Source organism: Rhagoletis zephyria, unplaced genomic scaffold (genome assembly GCF_001687245.7).
Source record: "Rhagoletis zephyria isolate East Lansing unplaced genomic scaffold, Rhagoletis_zephyria_1.1 Rzeph_scaffold_00549, whole genome shotgun sequence".
Lineage (NCBI taxonomy): Eukaryota > Metazoa > Arthropoda > Insecta > Diptera > Tephritidae > Rhagoletis > Rhagoletis zephyria.
In genome coordinates this window covers 137971-143822 of record NW_016157633.1, presented here as the reverse complement: position 1 = coordinate 143822, position 5852 = coordinate 137971, and positions in this window count along the sequence as shown.

The following is a 5852-nucleotide window of genomic DNA, read 5'->3' as shown; positions in this document are numbered from 1 at the left end:
ATTCAACAAGATCATGCGTATCTTAAAAATGATATTGCTGCGAAATTTGAGGAGGTTCACTTCGACTTGTGTTGTCTCCTAACACAACAACAAGATGAACTGTTTCCTCTACCGATGCAGTCGCAGGAATTGAATGCGAGCTCACAACTCTCCGTTATCCAAACGAAATGTGCATCGTACGCAAATTACGGTACGGCATGGGACATGTTGCTGAAAAGGTATAACAATCCACGTATATTATTTTCGCATCACCAAAGAGAAATCCGATAAAATAAAGTCCATGCTTAATGTCGCCAATATTTGTATTAATGAATTCAAACGCCTTAAACTTCCAATTTCGGATTGTGATCATTGCATCGCCCATTATTTGGAAACCAAGCTACCCTTCGATACTCATGAGGCATGGGAACGACATCTGGGTAATAAAACGGATGTGCCAACGTTCTCTGAGTTAGAGGCTTTTCTCACAACACGGCTTTTTACCATAGATGCACTAGAAAACCGCGACATCGCATTCAACGCCGTATCTTCTTCTTCGTTATCTAAAGAGCGAACCTTGCAGCATCATTCGAATACGCAACAATATAAGCATGCTTCACGATCCAATCATAAACTTAAGAGTTGTCATGTTTCCGCGAAAATGAATTCGCCTCATCAAGATAAGTGTGGCGTCTGTGGTCAAGCACATATAATAAGACGTTGCCCAACGTTCCTTTCCAAAGATTGCTATGAGAGAAAAACAATAGTCGACAATGCGAAGCTATGTCTTAATTGTCTTAGCAAAGCTCATCAGTTAGCACAGTGCTCTAGCAGCAAGAACTGTTTGCAATGTGGGAAGCGTCATCATACGCTTTTACATTTTCCTTGCAACACACAAATTTCTTCCGCAAACAATGTCGATCCATCAAGTCAGTTTACTACCGGTAATACTGTCCAGCACCCAGTTTACACCCCATCACGAACGACATCTGTTTCTCGCCACGCAGCGTCGACCTCAAATGCCGCTGGTAATTCAACGCGTTTAATGAATGCGCACGCTTTCGTAGTAGCCAATTCCACTCATTGCAATTCGGCGCGACCGACTTTGCCGCTCACATTGACTCCGCGTTCGTATTAAAGCATCTCACAGCACCATTGCCAAGCAAAGCCATTGTTCCGCCAAACTTGGCGTACTTAAGCAGTCTTTCACTCGCTGACCCCCAATATTACCAACCAAAAACGATAGATATCATTATCGGTGCGGACATGATAGCACAAATTATGTTGCCAGAAATTCGGATCGGTACACCTGACCAGCCTGTTGCACAAAACACTCGTTTGGGATGGATCTTGTCAGGCCGAATCAAACCAGAGCCAGCATCCACTGTAGTAGTTCGATGTCATCACAGTAATATTGAGCTGGAAGCACTCGTGCAAAAATTCTATAAAAGTGAACAAGTCCCAGCCGAGGCGCCGTTATCTGAACAGGATCAGTGGTGTGAAAAATTTTTCCGTATGACGCACGTTAGACAAGCGGATGGTAAATATTTAGTTAGGTTACCATTAAAATCATTATTTGATCCAAATCAAACGTTAGGTAAATCTAAGCAAATTGCTTTAAATAGATTTCACCACCTCGAATGCCGCTTGCAGCGTGACTGTGATCTACGCAATCAATACTTCGAAGGCATAGAAGACTATTTTAAGTTAAACCAAATTGTACCAGCCCTTACGAGCGAGGAGCAGCATTGTACTTATACTGCGACCAACAAACCCACTGTAACTTCATGCGTTCTACCGCATCATGCAGTTGTTAAAAACGAAAGTCTTACCACAAAGGTGCGAATCGTTTATGACGCCTCTTCAAAAACTTCGAATGGACGATCGCTAAACGATCTGCTCTGTACAGGCCCTGCCTTACAAAACGATCTTCCTGCGGTAATCTTAAAGTGGCGAATGCATAAGCACGTTTTTCTCGCCGACATAAACAAAATGTATTAATGTTCGTATTAAAGCATCTCACAGCACCATTGCCAAGCAAAGCCATTGTTCCGCCAAACTTGGCGTACTTAAGCAGTCTTTCACTCGCTGACCCCCAATATTACCAACCAAAAACGATAGATATCATTATCGGTGCGGACATGATAGCACAAATTATGTTGCCAGAAATTCGGATCGGTACACCTGACCAGCCTGTTGCACAAAACACTCGTTTGGGATGGATCTTGTCAGGCCGAATCAAACCAGAGCCAGCATCCACTGTAGTAGTTCGATGTCATCACAGTAATATTGAGCTGGAAGCACTCGTGCAAAAATTCTATAAAAGTGAACAAGTCCCAGCCGAGGCGCCGTTATCAGAACAGGATCAGTGGTGCATCCTGACGATGCGCAGTACCAGCGAATTTTGTGGCGAAATACAGATGGACAGATTAGGGAGTACTGCCTCACTACAGTTACATTCGGAACAGCATCAGCGCCATTCACTGCGATTCGAGTATTACATCAGCTGGCACTGGATGAAAAGGAGCGTTTTCCTCTCGTAGAAAACATTTTGCGTAATGATATCTATGTGGATGATATCCTCAGTGGAAGCGATTCCTTTGAAATGGCGTCATTTATGCGCGATCAATTGATTTCGGCCTTGCGATCGTGTGGAATGGAACTGAGAAAGTGGGCGAGTAACACGCCCGAGTTATTGCGATCGATACCCGCCGAACATCGAATGTCTGGTTTCTCGCTACAACTCAACAACAACGACAACGCAACAAACGCAACAGTGAAAACACTTGGCTCATATTGGCAGCCCAACAGCGATGCTTTCACATTTTCAATTAATATCGCAATAAATCCATCAATGACGAAACGTTCGGTTTTATCCACCATCGCTCGTCTGTTCGACCCCCTTGGATTTTTAAGTCCAGTGACAGTTGCTGCAAAAATCATTTTGAAAGAGATATGGACAATGAAGGTACAACGTGAAGACAGCCGGATCACCGCTTTAGACTGGGATGAAGCACTACCACCATCAGTCGGTATCACATGGCAACATTTCGTTTCTGAAGTACCACAAGTGAATACAATATCTATCCCACGCTGGGTTTGCTTTTCATCTCAACACGCCCAATCAATGGAACTACATGCGTTCTGTGATGGTTCCTCGTCAGCGTACGCCACTTCGGTGTATCTTCGTGTTCGATTACACAACGATGACATTCAAACCTATCTGGTTGCGGCCAAAACCAAAGTTACCCCAACATGTTCGATTACCATTCCACGGGTGGAACTCTGTGGGGCGGTCCTAGCTACGACACTTGCTAGTTGGGTGCAGAAAAACCTGAACGGAATACATAATAAGGTTCCTATTTTTTATTGGACAGACGCTATGATAGTGCTTTACTGGATCCAGGGTGATATTAACAAGTGGAAAACTTATGTTCAAAATCGCATTAGCATAATTTTGTCTACGAGCACACCAAACCAATGGAATCATGTGCGTACTAATGATAACCCCGCAGATTGCGCAACCCGTGGTCTTACTCCGAAACAACTAAAAAATATGGAGTTATGGTGGAGTGGACCTGTATGGTTGAAAAATCTCAAGAATACCTGGAAGAAATGCATTATTAGCGAAACGGAAACATTGATAGAACAGCAACAGAAGAAAGGGTTGTCAAGGTCAACGTTCATTCAACCACCATTGAAAGTCCCTTTTTGTGTCGATACTCCTCTTATACCAAACTTTTACGCATAACAGCCTGGCTGTCTCGTTTTATATATAATCTTAAAGCGAAGTCAAAAGGTGACATGGAAACTTGCATATATGGACCTCTTACTTCAACTGTGCTCCAAAAAAGTATATTCACTATTGTCAAAATTGTACAATCGGATGCATTTGGAGGCGAAATCAAGGTAATCCAGGAAAAAGAGCAGTTACCGAACAAGAGTAAATTGGTTAGCTTAACGCCATTTCTAGACGACTACAACATTTTAAGAGTACGAGGTCGCCTAAAGAACTCAATACTACCTTATCGCCAAAAGCACCCTATCATTTTGCCGAGTAACCACCACTTGACTAAGATCTTGATCGATCATGCTCATTTCATTACGTTGCACGGTGGTGCACATCTCACTCTTTCTCATATTCGCCACCAGTTTTGGAAGTTCATGCACGTAAAACAGTGCAGAACCATCTTCGCCACTGCATTCAATGCTTCCGCAATAAGCCCCGACCCACTACGCAATTGATGGGTTATTTACCCACTCAGTGGACTACACTGGAGCCATTGAATTTAAGGCTTCCAGATACCGTGGGCATACTATTTACAAAGGCTATATTACAATATTTATCTGCCTAGCAACCAAGGCAATCCATTTGGAAGCGGTCACTGGAATGACAACCGAACATTTTTTGTGGGCTCTACAGCGTTTTATCGGCCGTCGTGGACTTTGTAATGATTTATACAGCGACTGTGGAACTAATTTTATGGGAGCTAACGCAATTTTAACTACGAACCATCAACGGTGCAAGGAAGATGTAGAGCGTGAAATCGTTCCAAAACTAGCTGAGCAAAGCATCAATTGGCATTTTAATCCGCCACATTCGCCCAATTTTGGTGGACTATGGGAAGCCAATGTCAAATCGATAAAGTATCACCTAAAGCGTATCGTAGGAGGTACTAAGCTAACATATGAGCAGCTATCTACGGTCTTAGTTCGTATAGAAGCCTGCCTCAATTCAAGGCCGCTGTGCCCTCTCACCTCAGATCCCGACGATCTTTTCGTTCTAACACCCGGACATTTTTTAATCGGCGACGCTTTATTATCACCACCGGTTTTGGTCCAAATGGAAGACGGACTGGCTTTCGCACCTCCAAGCACGACCTAAGTGAAAACACGAAGAACCAAACCTCTCCGTTAACGAACTTGTGCTAGTAAAGGATGAGCGATTACCACCAAATCAATGGATGTTGGGACGTGTTGTAGAACTGCATCCTTTATCAGATAAGCTAGTACGTGTTGTTACTATACGCACTAAAAATGGCTTGTACAAACGCTCAATTTCTAAGATTTGCCGATTGCCGATTTCAAACAATGAAAATAATTCAGTCAACTCCCCTTAATACAACAATCTCTCTTTGCACACTCTTTTCGTACTTCTCTTCTTTCAGATTTCGTTGCTGGCATTACTGCACCTACATTTTCATACATCATGCTGGATTCAGCATTGGGGGCGGCATGTACAAACTTCAACAAGTTGGCATTAAACCTGTGTACGATTTAACACCGCGCCCACTGTACATGAGAAATCATCGTATGATTTGTGCACTAACGGTTGCCTTCCAATACTTCAGTGCCGTTCGTTTAACTTACACAGCTTTGGGCTGTTTTGCTGTGTACTGAAATATTCATTCGATAAGCGACCATCGTCAACATCGGAGTGCTGATCATATTCAATTTAATCAAGTCATTGTGCTTAAGTTATCTTGTATGTTCAACCGTAACAAAAAATATAGTACATATATATATATTTGGACAAAGAACCCCGAATACAATAGTTTTTCTACTACACACCCACCTACCAAATTTCATCCGGATATCTCGAAAACTGAGAGACTAGATTACATACAAACAGACGGACAGACAGACAGACACACAGACGGACATGGCTAAATCGACCCAGCTCGACGTTCTTATCATTTAAGTATACATTTTAATGGGTCTTCTTCTTCTTTTTTGGCGCTGTAACCGCCTAAGCGATTTTGGCCGAGTTCAGCAAAGCACGCCAGTCGTTTCTCCTCTGTGCCAACTGACGCCAATTGGAAACGCCAAGTGAAGCCAAGTCCTTCTCCACCTGATCTTTCCATCGCAGTGGG